At 35.4% G+C, this 16954-nt stretch overlaps 3 long non-coding RNA genes across 3 annotated transcripts; 1 reads left to right on the top strand and 2 right to left on the bottom strand.

Annotated features, from left to right (window-relative positions):
- Positions 1-135: 135 nt before the first annotated feature.
- Positions 136-3880, bottom strand: LOC147760521 (uncharacterized). Its single transcript, XR_015335644.1, has 2 exons — positions 3662-3880; positions 136-1108 (listed from the first exon to the last, which is right to left on the bottom strand). It is a non-coding gene; the product is annotated as an uncharacterized LOC147760521 (long non-coding RNA).
- A 5457-nt stretch (positions 3881-9337) lies between these two features.
- On the bottom strand, positions 9338-12543 carry LOC147760520 (uncharacterized). The gene is made up of 6 exons (XR_015330812.1): positions 12397-12543; positions 11856-12024; positions 11084-11128; positions 10735-10766; positions 10088-10179; positions 9338-9884 (listed from the first exon to the last, which is right to left on the bottom strand). It is a non-coding gene; the product is annotated as an uncharacterized LOC147760520 (long non-coding RNA).
- Positions 12544-12604: 61 nt separating this feature from the next.
- Positions 12605-16554, top strand: LOC147760519 (uncharacterized). Its single transcript, XR_015330813.1, has 2 exons — positions 12605-12776; positions 15767-16554. It is a non-coding gene; the product is annotated as an uncharacterized LOC147760519 (long non-coding RNA).
- The last annotated feature ends 400 nt before the right edge of the window (positions 16555-16954 follow it).

Here is a 16954-nt window from a genome sequence, read left to right as displayed (position 1 = left end):
CATTTAGCTAACTAAGGAGACTTAAGAAATAAATAATAGTAAATATGAAAATAACAGGGAAATCTCAGGAGAATTTTTAAATATATAGGTAAGAATAAAAATGAAAATGACAATTGAAAATAAAAAGCCCGCTAATCTCGTTTTTTTTTTAAATTTTTTTTTTTAATTTATTTTCGAGCATGCAACAATACTGCAAATGGAACATGTATTCTGTCCTGTATTATATTTTCGTCACATTCGGCCTCGGCCAATAAAAATTGAGCACAATTTAGAATTTTCCTTTCATTTTTAGTCTAATGAGGGCCTTCGCCTTGACCGTGACTAAAAAACTTGGAGTTAAATATCTAGTTTGTGTGCAGTAACCTTATTATTATCATATAGTATCATCAATCTCCTAAGCTGATGAACATTTTTGCTCAACAATAACTTTGATGCCATACGGATACTGGAACATATAACCAAATACTTTGGCATAGTCAGGCTCAAGAAAAACGATTGCAACTTTGCTGCAAACTTTTCATTTTGCTCAGGAAGGCCAGTAATAATGGATTAGATCTTTCGTTATCTAAATCGAATGTCTCTGGTTGTTTTTTGCATTAGGTTACAAGCAAAACAAGTAAATCACAATGATTATAGTGCAAACTTTTATCATAATAATTGAATTGCTCCTATTTGCTCTCATGTGTATCTTGCTGAACGTTGTTCTATATAAAACCAACTGTCGCCACCTAAGGTCGTTGTGACTTATGCCAGCATTTTGGTATCCAATATTCAAACGGTGTGCACATCAGTTTGTCGCTTTTGTGAACTTTTGATTTTCTTTTAAAATCGAATCGTTTGTCAATACTAAGGTAAGAAGAGACGAGGCGAACGCCAAGCCGGACGGGCCCTGGGGGGTCTTCGCTGGTGCGCATGCGGTCTTTGGCGTCCTGTTGCCCATGGCGACGGGGATAATATGGCTTGGTAATCTTTAGGGCCATAAGAGGTGTCCGAAATGGGGCGTCAAGCGGGGGTAAGTTGTAAATTAGATTGAGAAGCCTGGTCGTGTTACCATTGTTGACAGAAACCCATCCTTCTTCCGTTAGTCCTCTTAAAGAGGAGGCAAAACCTAAAATGAGAAATTACCAAATAATTCAAGTTGATTAATAATTTATAAAAATAACAATAAACAGAGTTGTGCCAAAATGAATATTCGTCACTGTTGGTACCTGAATTTGCTTGGGCTGGGGCTTTCCGATATTGAGTCAGAGAAAACAAAATTTAAAATGGACCACGGGCAGGAATTTCTGCAGAGTGAAAAGCGACTAGTAGTAATCTAACCCTTATAACATGTAAATGCTGTATTTCTACGCTAGTATGCATTCATTTCATTAATTGTTTTCGTTATATAATTTTTCATCGTGTTGTATGTTTGTTATGTACAGTTTTAATTATTCAAACGCAATCTTATGTATGCATGTGTGTGTGTGTGTGTGCTCGCACGCGCGCGCGCGAGAGAGAGAGAGAGAGAGAGAGACCATTTGTTTGCTTATATATAAAAATGATCATTTAATATTTTTCCGATCTTAGTTCAAATAGTCGGTATTTCGTGCAGGCCTCTTAGTGTGACATTTCGAAAAACTATTTCAACTTCATAAAATGCTTTTAGCTTAAGAGATTTTGCCTCTTCCGGCTTGATTGCAATTGATGTACCCCAGTAAGGTTCCAAGTAATATACCGTGGCATTAGGCGATATCTTTATAAAAGGGCATGATCGAGGTCTGATTTGAGAAAGAAAATACTAAATACAAACCCAAGTGAAGGAACGGGTCGAGCAGCTTTTAGTGGGTAGGGGATACCTTTTTCAAGGAAAAATTATGTTTGCGTTTAAATCCCGTAAAGATTAATTTAAAATGATGCCATTGTTTCGGAGGGTCACAGAGCCACCGAAGGTGTATATACTTCTAAGATAAACATATGTCTTCTTTGATTGCTGCAGTTGCATTGGGTATCTGAAATTGATTTATATTCAGTATTAACAAAGCCGACTTTAAATAAAAAGCTGCCAGCGCTTTTATCATTATCTACTGCGAGTTTATATAATTTTACCAAGTAATTTTTTTCCTGGTATTTTTGACGTATTGTCAGAACATTATTGTTATGATATTTCGGTGTGCATTTCCATGCATCTTTTTACTGGAATGTTTCATGATAATTTATCTTGACACTGAAATGCGAGTAGGTTCAACCGTTACAAAAAACAAAAAACACCCAAACCCAATATAGGGATGAATTTCGCATGCTAGAAGTATAAAAACATTGAATGAGCTCGAAATAGTATTCGATTTTTTAAACATATATTTGTATAGAACAAAACTCAACGGCTGTCTCAACTTTACGTCTACATTCAGTCATGGTAAATTATATATGACGTACGTTTATTCTTATAAATATTTAAACTGTAATTCAAGCGGCTTTGCGTCATGGCTAATACTACATGTACGTAACGTATGTTCCCAAGAAAGTTTCATCTTGCCCAAGTACTTGGTACAATATGAAACGTGGTTTTCTGTTGCTGACTGAAAAATATATTTGATTCCATTTCTAATACAATTTCTAATACAACATTTGGACAACGAATGGAGAATAGTTCATCATGCTTATTTTACTGTTAGTAGGGTGTATTCCCCCTTTTTTTGTAATATTGAGTGACAAACAAACTACAAAGTCGCTCAAAAATAAGCTGTTCTATACAGGAGATTATCATAATTGTTTACAACGTTATACTTGTGGGAGATAAATTTAAGGACAAAACCAGTGATGATTGAATTTTCAAAGTGAGTAAAACGTTTCCACAGCTGGACGTTTTGCATTTGTGACAATAACGTATGTTCCTTTTTGGGGGCTAGGCGATGAATTAATTTTTATTCATGGTTCCAGGAGAGTGAAGCTTTGAAACAAACCTTTTCACGTGGGACATTAAAATAATCAAACATAGTTTGTAATCTGTGCACTAGATATTTTTAAGAGCATGCCTGTGACCTGATTTGGACCTTTATGTTGGGTTTGGGTGTAAATTAAAGCGAGATAAATAAATACAGAGGTAAATAAGAACATTCTCCGATATTAATTATAAAAGGTTGCATATTAGGCCTATAATCCCAGTTTTAGGTGCAGGAACAGGCATGCATCTTAAGTTCCTTCTGCTGAATATGATTAAGATAGAATACATAATAAGAATATGGGTAAAGTAAATACTATGCTTGTATTATTTTTGTAATGTAATATTGTTATGGTGATGTACTAGATGTATGGTATCATGTAATAACGTAACGTTTGTATAATTTAGGTTGCACAAGTAATGCTGCATTAATTTTTTTCTTATGAGGTAGTACGCACCTTATTACATATATAAATCTTTGACATCGTTATCTGTAGAATTCGTGAGGAGTGAGGATTTATGTGCAGTGGTCTATGTTGAGTAAATAATAATAATAATAATAATAATAATAATAATAATAATAATAATAATGTTAACAGTTACATTCAATAGCAATATTTATGAGCCTGAAATTAAAGCATTCCTTTATATGAAGGAATTGTGCCATGTTTTCAGTGCGGATCTAGCTGAGAGATTCAAGAACAAACATAATTAGGCCTACAATCCGAATAAACCGCTTACCTGTAGAGTTATACACTAAGATCAGCAAAGTAACATAACTGATGAATTTCACTTTAGATACCAATTTCCAAAGACCGCTGAGGCGCATCTTTTCCAGACTCCTTGTTGACGTATGTTTCACAGCTGTTATTGGTCTAAGATAAAGTCACCTCTCTGTAACCGTTTGTCCAAGAGTTGGCTTTATGAATCATGTCAAGCGCATGCGCATTAACTGTTTACGGTAGCATCCCCCAGCACCTGTTTCCCTTAAAAAAATTAATACCTTAACCCTCTCACATTTTAGGTGGGCGATCCATACCAAAACACGTGATCATATTAACATCAACATACATGTAGAATTAAACATAATTTCGATAAATACATGTACTTTGTAATTTTTGGTCTTATAGGTAATGATATTTGTGAATAGCGGTGTGTACTGAAATTTATTATTATGATATTCTACCTACAAAAAGAGGTATCTGACATAAACAACATTTTCTGAAGTTGCTCATACCTGTCGAATAATTTGATTTTAGATTATCAAAAGCAAAACTGGGAAGGTTCATCTCACCATGAAGCTACAGGTCTTTGAAAACCTTCTTTATTACTCATTTTAATATGCAATACAAAGTACCTCGTACGTCATACGTCATACAAAAAATTGGCATTTTTGTCGTAAATAATAATCTGTAAAGTTCTGGCAAACTCTTCTGTTGTGTTTTAGTTATGGCAGTTGGATGACAAAACAAACGTTGTCCATACTGCCAGTGCCGACAGTTGTCATTTTTGTAGGGGATGTAGAGGTTGCCCATATCTACGGTAACATCGGTCTAAAGCAACACATGGCACTGACTACACTCCTATTTTTGCAACTGTCTCTATGGCACCAAGAGACAAGCTGCGACGACAATAACCATAAATAGCATCAAGGCATCGTGAGTTACAGATTGTGCAAAGTAAAATACCTGATATCTTCGCGTTAAAGAAGGTTCCAACGGCGTCCCTGTTATGCAATTTATCTAGATGCACGGGGACAAAACATTGATGGTTTTAATGAATCCACTGCCATCACAGCAAATCTCACAGCGATAATTTTGTCACTCACTGTCGTGTAGAAAAGTGCGAAAACTTTATAAACATATCATTCGTGAAACAAAGCGGTTGTTTATGGAACCGCAAGACGTGAAACTTCGTGGAAAGCCACTTTTTGCAGACTCAATCGGGAATTCCTTAAACCTCTCGCAGGCCACATAACATTTTTAATAAAACCATTTCGCAACGTAACATCCACTTTGTACCATTATTCCTATCCAAATGTCAAGCAAACAAAATAAAAAAATGCATTTACGACATGAACACACATGCCTCAAAGGACGAAATTTCCCTTTATCTGATATTGTGAAAACTAAAACTAAGAAAAGAGCAAAATATTGGAACAAGCAATTTTTATCATTTTCAACAATATTTGCTAATAATGATAGTAGCAAAAGCCGAAGATAGAAGCAATAATGATGAGAGATTTGGGCCATTTCCCATGTATCATAATTAATACCAGAAATACTGTTACGGTTGTGTTTGTTTCAAGATCAGAAGGAATGTTCTTATAGATTTTGGACAGCCTGTCGTGTGAGTGTTATTCTTATGATTGTTTATGGATAAATCAATATAGAACTCCATTCTCATTGTAGATAATCCCTAACAGATTTCTGTGCTGCATAATTTGCTTGCAACAAAGTTATCTATCGCACACCATGATACAGCCCTGCGGACATGCTTCGACCATTCAAAAGTCACGACATTCGGAGAGTTGGATGCAAGTTCAGATTGCTTTGTTTTGTCTGGCCCTATGGACGGGCACTTGAGACCAGAGTTAAAAGAGTGTAGATGAAAACCCGATTTTAGTACAACTGCGCAGTGGCCGGGTGTCATTTGATGTTAAGTAAAATGGTCCAGTTCCACGGTGTAGGACAAATTTTGGCTAGGGGCAGTGGGGGGGGGGGGGGGGCGAGGGGGGCCGAGCCCGGGGGGGGGGGGGGCGGGAGGAGCTTAGCAAAAATAAAACAGTAGCCTAGGGAAATTTTACACTGATTTGTAGGCAGTAAAAGATATGAAAATTGCTTGGTGCTGTCCAATTTTATTGTGGTACTCTTTAAATTAATTAATTTATTAAAAGTGGAAATTGGGCGGGGTGGGGAGGGGTTGATAACTACTTTATGTATCCTCCACTGGACTATCCACAGGATTATCACTTTATTACAAATGCTATATGGCGAATTCAATGTTAAACATGTACACGGTCTTGCATACTGTATAGGTTGCAATACAATTGATGATGCATGTCTTATTTTGTAACACTAACACACACATACACACACAGAAAGATGGAGAGAGCGAAAGAGAGGCTATAAATTACTTTGTAGGCTTATAAAATGTAAAATGTTGTATCAATTATCGCATTCAGAACAGCAGACTAACAGTTACACGGATTAAATATGGCTTCCACTTAAAGGCTTTCCATTTAATTCCTGAATAGACGCTGAATAATCCCGAGGGGATTACGCAACAAGCATTCAAGTGGCTGGGCCACATTTAATTACCAGATTTGTTAGTCCACTGTTCAACAAGCGCTCAATGGAGCTAAATACTTAGATCTATATCTCGGACAAATAAATAAGTCCAAAGTCTTACTGGGCGTATACGTCACAAAGCAAGTTGGATATATCACACATGTTTACATATGTTTATGTAATCAAAAGACTTCAATTACTTTTCGAGGCAAATTTAGATACGGGTGAAGGTGTGTGTGTGTGGAGGGGGGGGGGGGAGGGAGCAAGCATGAAGCTGGGCGTATACGTCACAAAGCAAGTCGAATGTCACATATTTTTATATATTTTTATGTAATCAAAGGGCTTCAATTACTTTCCAATGACTAAACCAATGAAACGAAAAACACAACACTTTGAATTATTTCTGTATCGTATTCCCTTTTCTCTTAAATGTTTGTTGTTTTACAGTCAGTGTCTAACATGCGTCGTAGCAAGTCGGATGTCATATATGTTTACATATGTTTATGTAATCAAAAGACTTCAATTACTTTCCCAGGCAAAGTTAGATACGGGTGAAGGTGGGGTGGGGGGGTGGGGGGTGGGGTGGAGGCAAGCATGAAGCCGTGTATAAGTATTACTGGGTGTATACGTCACAAAGCAATGTGCAAGAAAACGCAGTAGATACTCCAGCGCAGTAGACTACTGCAATCATACTGCAAACCGCAGTAGACTACTGCAATCATACTGCAAACATGCTTCAAATCTGCTTCGATTTGGGAGCTAATTAGCATATTTGAAACATGCTTCTATCATGCTGCTAATCTACTGCATTAATGCTCCTCTCTGTACAAACCCATGTACTTTTTGGAGTAGAATTGCAGTAGGCTATGCTGCATTTCTACTGCAAATATGCTCCACACCACTACTGCGTTAATGCTTTTTTGCTACTTCGATACTACTGCATTTTCGTGCGGGATAATGTCAATGTTTTTACATATGTTAATGTAATCAAAGGGCTTCAATTGCTTTCCGAGGCAACTCAGATACGGGAGGGGGGAGGAGAGAGAAAACAAGCATGGATCCGTGCATTTTTCTTTTCTGAAGAACTCCTTCGAGTCTACATTCTGGACAAACCGAGACAATGTATGTCCCTCAGTCGACATACAAAACAAACAACTGTTAATAAGACGAATTAAATTAAAGCATTCGAAACACCCAATTCCTTACTGAGTGTTTTGGGATTGTTCTGGGTCGATTTGGATCAAAAACAAAGAATGTAGTTTCTGAAACCATCCTACTGTCCTAGTATTCGAAACACCTTTTTATGACAACCACATGCAATGCCAATTAAGAAATTTGTGGTTGACTAAACCAACGAAATGAAAAACGCAACACATTGAATTAGTTTTGTATCATATTCCTGTTTCTATTAAATTTTTGTTGTTTTGCAGTTAGTGTCTAACTTGCGTCTTAGCTTAACTGGTATTAACCTAGGTTTAATCAATGCAACCACGGTGTATTTAGCTCTCTTTAATGGTTTGTTCATCAGGGGTTCCTCACAACACAGCCGCAGCCTAAATTGCTTGTGAATTAGATGCTTCCGTTATATGAAACGTCCGCCATTTACGTTTCAGTTTGCAGTCTTTTATTACTTGCAATTTTTTAATGCAAAAACAATTTTTTTGCAAATGTGGTATTTTGGTACATTTATTGCTTTGAATGATCAAGAATCAAATATTATACACAAATGGAAAGCGGAAAAGCAAATTGAATTTCATTTTGTTATTGGATACGGTGTATTGACTCATAGAGAATAGAAACTTGTTACGGGTGCATGTAGTATGGGCAACAGACATGAAAATATGCAGATTGCTTAAAATGTATACTAAAACTAAGTCTAATATGCCTGGACAATATTTTCGCCTTTTTAAGTTCATTACAACATTTGCTGTGTTATAGACACTCATCGTGTTTGCACTTTATAATGACACCTTCTCGATTGGCGGTTAACCAACAAAACCCTGAAACTGTCTTCTGAGATGAATCGACTGACGTGAATCAAAGTAACGGATCATATGTTTCACGCAGAGATTAGCATATCTCGCCTACCTGCGATATATTCATCAAAACATACTTAGATGTATTCGTGATGTACTGGTCGAGTGTTATGTAATCCTAACCCAAGGGGCCGAGTGCTCAGGTGTCGTATCGGACACCCATTATAAAGCACATGTGGCGACAGCGCATTCCCCACTATCTGTTCAATTTGAGTCGATAGCCTCAAGAACGGATCTTTAGCCTTGGGGTATGTGGCCGGTTAGCATACTGGTAGCCACACCACGTCCTAGCATATTTCAAAAACTGTTTGGTTTTAACTTGTGTACCGTTTAAGGGCTCATTCCCAATGGAACTGTCATTCTATGCCAATGGATTCTATTCTGCGGGGACTCCCCTTAGCAAAATTTAAGGCTTCTTGCAAACAGTTGCTGCAAATTTGCAACAAATTTGCAAGAGGAAATTTACCATGTAAATTAAGTCTCTTGCAAATTTGCTGCAAACTCCCCACAAACTTAATCAGCATGACAAAAGGGAATCTGTCACAGGTTTCTTGCAAATTTGCTGCAAACTCTCGAGAACCATTCATGCGAATTTGCCGCAAACTCTCCACTACAGTTCTTGCAAATTTGCTGCAAACTCTCCAGAACTGTTCTTGCGAATTTTCTGCAAATTCACTAGAAGTTCTTGCAAATTTGCTGCAAACCCTCCAGAACTGTTCTTGCGAATGCTCTGCAAACTCTTAAGAAATCCTTCTTGCAAATTTGCTGCAAACTCTCCAGAACTGTTCTCGCGAATTTTTCCGGAAACCCCCCCCCCCCCCAAAAAAAAAAAAAACAATTCGAAAAAACATTCTTCTGCAGTACCACTATTGCAGTAGACTGACAACTAATATTTAACCCAGTGATTATGCTTTTATTTATGCCAGTTCTTTTTATTAATTAAATCATGTATGCCATATTTGAAATCATGGAGTAGCAAAATTTTATTACTGTATTTTAGCCATATAGCACAGCTGGCAGAACACATACAGAAAATTATCAAATGAATGAAAAAATAGCACACACAGAATATCAGTAAGAAACACCATAAACATTTTTCAATATTTTATTTTAGAAACTTGCACATTTAAATCAAATTAAATCAACATTTGGTAAAGATTGTTCAGATGTCTCTGATATAATGATACAACGTGAATCTGCTTATGCATTTTATTCATTGGAAAGAACAGTAACCAAGCTATAAAGGATGCTTTAATTTTCAAGAGGGTTCAACAACTTTATTTACATCCAAGTTTAAAGAAGTCCGAGTTTAATTATTGAGTCCTTAGTAATATGTCTTAATTCTGTTAACTGGCTTCAATATCTCAATCCTGTTAATGATTCACTGTAATGTATTTTGTGTGTATAAGTATATAAGGAGTAGAACTTAGTATAAGAGCTCAGAGTGAGTTTGATCAGTTGAACCGATAGCTAGATAGTCCCTGCTGTCCTAGGAGTCTCCAAATCTGTCAGCCAGAGAAATAAACGTAGAGATCAGGCAGGTTGTAGTTGATCTCTGGAAAACATATCACCGCTGTTGTTTCACCCGCTAGAGAAGTCAGACCAAATTTCGACTGGGATACAAGCACCATATCACATCTGAAAGACAAGAAAAATAAAACTTGACATTTCTTGTAAAATTTGTTGCACTCACAGGTAGTTTGTCAAGTAAGCTTCTAGTAGATTCCCTTAATAAATACACCTATATATATACATATATATGATTTATGTTGTTAAGTAAAACAAAAATAAATTTAGCAGGCATGGTATAATCTAATCACAGTTAAAAATACTTTTCCTACCTTTTTTAAGGCCCTCTTTGCAGTGTGAATTTTTGCACTCATAGTGTGCTTAATTGCTGGCCCATCCATTTTCAAGTTGTTAATAACATATACTGAAAGAAAGAGAATTTAAACAATAAATAAAGAAAGCATGACTTCATTTAAAAAACTTAATGAGACAGATGGGGGGGGGGGGGGGGATGGATATGGAGGGCACAGGGTATGCGTGTGGGGAGATATAGAGGGCACAGAGTTGGATATGGTATGGGTGTGGGGAGATATAGAGGGCACAGAGTTGGATATGGTATGCGTGTGGGGAGATATGGAGGACACAGGGTTGGAGATGGTATGTGTTGAAGGGAGATATGGAGGACACAGGGTTGGAGATGGTATGGGTGTGGGGAGATATATAGAGGGCACAGAGTTGGAGATGGTGGGAGTAAGACGGGGAACAGATGATGCACGAGGCACTGAAACACTTTCTTCAACTGCTGCATTACAAGCTGGCTCTGATTTTTTTCCTTGAATAACATAGGGAAAGCTTTATTAAATTTGAATTTAAGTGTGTAAAATGTACTTATTATTTGAAAGAGGAAATTACAATTTTTTCACCATTTAGTGGAAAATATATGCAACAGCAATTGCAGGTCAATCAACAATATACTTACACTACTACCATTGCTCTGGTTGTCCTTTTTATCTAAAAAAGTTAAAACATAAAATGTTATTCTACCAAAAAAGTGATGCATTAAGAATATATATTTATATATATGAACAGTTCATCATAGGTTGCATGGTTGTTTGAACTAAAACAAAAAGTGGGGTTCCTGTTATTCAGAAGCAAGGCAACACTGAAACATTTTGGATTCTGTGTTACTATTTAAAAAAACCCAACAATAATTATGGAATTGTCAGACATATTAGTTTCACAAAGAGGAGTCAGTATGAGGGTGATACACTTAAATTCTTAGATTTGTTCAGAAGTCTTTGACACTCACTGAAAATACATTTACTCACCTTTCACATATGCCTTCTTTTCCTTCTGACATGCATTTCTGTAATCTAAAATAAAAGGAGAATAGCTTTCAAAGCATTCTTTTAAAACACATGTATTTGCACTTTGATATTTCTCCTTTCTGTGGAAATGACCAAAACTGACTTTTAAAACCATCAAGACTATTAAAACTATAAATTTTTCCTGTGGCAGATATGATTGAATGTGCAAGTTTTTTTTTTTCAAGATTAAAAGTAATTTCAAGGGGCTAAGTTTAAAGGTGCATATAAAGTAAATTTTGGCCATGCACATAAGCCAACAAAATGCCAGCATATAGTTTCAAGTAGTATAACTTAGAGGATTACCAAAAGGCATAGTTTAATAAACCCCCCCCCAAAAAAAAAAAAAGAAAGAAAAAAAATATTTGAACAGATTTTTCTGCTAGCACTCTATGCTGTATATCAATGGGCAAAAAAAAAAAAAAAATAATAATAATAAATAAAAATAATAATAATAATAGGTCATAAAAATAGGCTAAATTTCTGGCCAAAAATTTAAAGAAAGGAGCAGTCTAAAGCTCTTTAATGACCAATCTGGTGACTTATTCAGTTTACCCCTTGTCATGTTAAATTTATATGAGTAATTAGGAAATTTGAAGAAGTAGTTTATATGTGTTACTGGAAATCCATGTCACAGTGATGCTCTGTTAATATATACCTTAAGTGCTGTATGAACCCTTCTGCCCTTTGAATTTATTTCACCTAAGCAAACTATACTAAATGAGAATACACTTACCACTAAATGTAAATCACTTTTGCCAAATACATGCAACCATCCCAAGGAGCCATGAGTGTCTCTCCAACAGTAAGGACTTCCCCTTCTTCCTCTTCCTCCCTCTCAAACTTCGAAACGTCTTCCACTGATACAACTCCATCCTTGTCAAAACCAATAGTAATCCACGTCTCTATAATTTAAAAAGAATATAGTTACACACTTATTCCACCGTTACAGAGAGAGAGAGAGAGAGAGAGAGGAAAAAAAGAAGAGAGAGAGAGAGGAAAAAAAAGAAGAGAGAGAGAGAGAGGAAAAAAGAAGAGAGAGAGAGAGAGCGGAAAAAAAAGAAGAGAGAGAGAGAGAGGAAAATAAGAAGAGAAAGAGAGAGAGAGAGAGAGAACGAGATGGCCTTCCCAACAAGTACCATACTAGCGCCCCCATACTAGAACTGTATTTAGAATCGGTTTACTTTCTACCTTCTACTCGCAGGCATGATGAGAATTCTCTGAGTGTAGTAAAATCCTATCTTGAATCAAACGTTCTGATTAATCTTTGCACTCACCTGGCTTTGCAATCAACGCATCATAATTTCTAACTGGTTACACCAACTTAAAATCAGCTGCCGGTAAATCTCAAACCGTCTTCTTCTTCAAAATTTCCCGTGATGCATCAGATCGCGCATCAACCTATCACGATTAATCGTTTTCATGACCATTTCCGGTTGTGAGATAATCGCTGTTCATGAGAGCTCCCCTGTGGACCATGAATATGATCTATCGATTAGAAAAGGTAGATTCTGCCAACACCACTACAGATCTGCTCCTGCATCCAGACCAACTAATGTTTACTGGGGTGGAATTGTTGAAAAGTCGTCAAGGCTGCGCGTGTCTTTATTTCGCGGAAGATGAATCCCAACAACACTAGCAAACCATGCAGTGAAAGGTACGTAGCAGCTTATCTAGCAAGATAGTTATCAGATGATTGAAAATTATCATCTCAATATTTGAGTGGGTGTCAACAGAGACTTGAATGTAGGAGGTCTCTCAGGTGTCTCTTCAAAAAAAAAAAAAAAAAAAAAAAAAAGAGCACGAAACAGTTTGATACATTGTTTAAATAGTGAGTGTTAGTAAATATTACTTTTTTTCTTTCCATTCCTAAGTTACCATCAGAATTATATTATCTTTACATTGTTTTATTAAAAGGACCATTTGGTTTGTGTATTTTTTATGAATTGACATTGATAAAAGTTAAATAATTTTAATGTCTTAAAACTGATAAATGCCATATAAAATGCATTTTTACATTAAAAGCATCTTTTCTGCTTACATTTTAGCTTGTGTCAAATAATGATGACATTTTAAATCAAGTCTATAACAATCCAGTGAAGTTAAATAGCCCAAATATACTTATATGTCAGCTTACATTAAATTTTTGAGGTACAGTTAGATTAGGCTCTGCTGTGCTGTATTCTTCAAAGTGGAATTGTTTAGGAAAGCTTATTAAGAGACAGTTTGAGTCTTAGGAGATGGGGACTTGCTTGTCCTAAACAACAAATAATTATTCACTTTACAATAGTCCCCGAATCTTTGATACAGATCAGTGCTATAGTAATTAACAGTCAGGTGTGAATAGGGCTCTTCCTTGCTAGCAGCACATCTTGTGGGCTGAGCATTTCAGATAGTTGTCAGCCAATTGAAAATTGTCACCTTTCTAAGAGTGAGTGTCAACTAAGACTTTGGAAGGAGGATTCCCTTTAGTGTTTCTTAAGCCATGACAGTTTGATGTATAAAATATTACCCTTGTCTACTGTTATTACTTATTTAGTTTATTCTAGTTTAACAAAATCTAATAAAATTAGCTGTAGGTTTCTGTGTATATTACCATAGTTAAAGGTTCATTTTGAACTGAGTGTGGTGAAACATGGATTCCCAGTAAATGCTTATTAACTACTTCTACTAGTTTGTTATACAACTAGAATAATTTATTATACATGACAAGGAAAAATCACTTGATCAGCATAAAGGAGCTTTTAACTGCTCCTTATTTTAAATTTTGGCTGAAAATTTAACATACAAGTACATATCTTACTTATCTGCCTGGATTATATCGGCATAGCAAGCTAGCAGAAAATATTGTTCAAATATCATTTTTCGGGCAGTATTAAATGATGTCTTGTGGTAATTACCTTAGTACTATTTAAAATTTTACTGGCAATTGGTGAACTTTTGTGGCAAAAATTTACCATTTATGCATCCTAAAATTGATAAAATTTTGATGTCTCTAGGTATATGCATAACAAAATGCAATTTTCCATTATTAGAACCCCTTCCACAGTCATTTGGGTTATTTGTCAGGAAGTGAAATGCTTTTAATTGAATCCATTTATAATCCAGTGAAGCTAAATAGCTTAGGTAGTCCTAAAATATCTGTCAGATAATATAGAATTTAAAATTGTGTTGTAGTCACATTAAGCTTTGATGACCTGTAAATACTCTTAGAAGTGGAATTGTTCAGCTAAGCTTGTTGAAAGACAGTATGTACCTTAAGGGATAGATACTTGTTTGTTGTTAAATGCTTCTCTAATTAGCAAGGAGGAATTTTAAGGTCCATGATCTTTACCTAGATACAGATCAGTTATTAACAGTCAGGTGTGAACAGGTTTCATCCTTTCTCTCAGCATCTTGCAAGATGAGCATGTCAGAGACTTGAATGGGGGGGGGGGGGGGGGGGGGGGGGGGATGGGGGGGGAATCTGGCAGGTGTCTCTTAAAAAATGTTTAATACATTGCAAAAATTTAAAGGTTATTAGGTCAAAAGTGAAAAAAAAGAACAAAAAACTACAAGAAAAGATTCAGAAAATAATAACAAGTGCCAAGGAAAATATAATTTTCTAGCATTGAGGACTATCAACATTAACTTGATAATTTTACAGTGCAATTCTATTCGAACAAGCCAATAACACAGACATAAGGAATATATACATGTATTGCTATATGAAGACAATCAATGTACAAACTAGCAGAAGAAATTTAAAGGTATTCAGGCACTAATTAGAGTTTAAGAGCCTGTGAATTACATGATTTGAGTGACATCTAGGGTTTTATTCTTAAATGTCCGTTCCACAGCATGCTTAAGCAGAAATACATTTTTACTATTAAGAATGTCGGATTGGGGAGGGGGGGGGGTGTTAAAGTCGAGGAAAATTAAATAATCAATGCACAAATAACTGTAAATAAAACTTTATTCATACTTCACTAATTATGTAAGCTGAAAATCCTGAAAACCGAGGATCCAAGTATAATGATTACTTTTCAAGAAGGACATATAATTGAAAAAAGGAATATATGCAACTGAACTTAATAAGCATGGGTTTGCTGTTTTTTTTTTTTTTTTTTTTTTTTTTTTTTTTTTTTTTTTTTTTGTTAAGTTTAAATAATTTGCATTTAATTCTTTCATTGTTTCATTCTGATGAACCACAGGGCTTAGAGATTTAACAAATTGAATTGAAAGACCTCTCAGATAAGAATCAGTGTGTAATATGTTGGTCTGCTTAGTTAATTATCTCTCAGGTGTGTAGTTTCCATAAAAGAACCAAAGAGCCATTCTGCTGCACTGTAATTATCCATGAAAATTTGAAAGACCAGATGTGTCAAGGACACTGAATTTGAAGTTCCACCCTTACTAGTATGCATTTCAATTGAAGGACCACTGTTCTTTGCTTAGATAGAAATCAGTTTGTTTATGTAGGTGCTATATACTGAAATGAGAATCTTTCTGCTTTGAATACAATGCTACTTAGTAATCTATAGTAAATGGGGACTGAAAATGTACATCTTTTTTTATTAATCATGAGACCTGTTATAATAAATTTGATCAATCTAGGCTTATTGTGACATATATTTTTCATAATTCTTTTTTTCTTATTTATTTTAGACAAGATGGCTGACCAACTTGGTAGAGTGAGACCCAAAAGATAAAGACCTTATCCTGAGAATGCCAAAGAGTTGGATGTACAGAATATTAAAGCAACAGCTATATGTGACATATCTGACACAATAACACAACTAAAAGAAGTTTGTGAAAATGACAATGGCAAAGAAAACTGTGGTCCTAACTTCTCTTATAGCGAAGAAGAGTTGAGTAATGAAGTCCACTGTGATGGTGATTATAGTGACAGTGATGATGATTCAATGGAGATACCTGTGATGACCCATGTGACAAACCAATTTACCCTGATCATAACTTGACAGTGCACCTTAGTATTTTGCTCATTTTTCTGTATGCCGTGGTCTGCCCATGCAATTACTGGGAGTCAATTAAGTGATCTTCACATGCTCATCAGTATACACTGGTTTGCAAACTCACCCTGGGCTAAAGAGTTTATTTGTTTTTAAGAAGTACTTCTCAGGAATGTCATCCCGTGTAGTGTTGATTTTTATGTTCATTGATAGTTGGTGGGTTACATCATAATTCAGTATTGCTCCAAATCTGCCTAAATCACGAAAACCCTATGAAATCTTAACATCATCCTGGTTACTCGGTTTTATAAGCAGTAAATCAAAGTATTAATTTGATAATAATATATAAGAACTTAAATTATGTCAAGTACAAATGTTATAATGAATAAATAATCATTTATATAAGCCTTTGGAACTATTTTTTTATGTGGGGTTATGTAAATAATAAATTTGGCCAAAAAGTGGGCAAAATCCATAACTGTACATGAATTGTTTGTTTTTTTTTTTTTTTTTAGTACAATTTTGTTAGTTTGAGTAAGGATGGATTCGAGAATGGAAAAGAAGTTTTCAAATGCCTAAATCTTGATTATTAAAAAAAAAAAAGTTAATTTCTATTTTTATAAGTTTTTTGCAAACTGTAAGCAAATAGCCCTTTTTTTTTTTTGCAAACTTCTTGTGAACTGTAAGTTAATTTCTAAGTTTCTTGCAAAATTATCGCGAACTGTAAGTAATTGTCTAAGTTTCTTGCAAACTTGTTGCGAACTGTAAGTAATTGTCTAAGTTTCTTGCAAACTTGTCGCGAACTGTAAGTAATTGTCTAAGTTTCTTGCAAACTTGTCGCGAACTGTAAGTAATTGTCTAAGTTTCTTGCAAACTTGTCGCG

Source organism: Lingula anatina, chromosome 8 (assembly GCF_051362555.1).
Source record: "Lingula anatina isolate TDL-2025a chromosome 8, LinAna3.0, whole genome shotgun sequence".
NCBI lineage: Eukaryota > Metazoa > Brachiopoda > Lingulata > Lingulida > Lingulidae > Lingula > Lingula anatina.
Note: the sequence above shows the minus strand (reverse complement) of the source record. Positions and strands in the feature narration are given on the sequence as shown.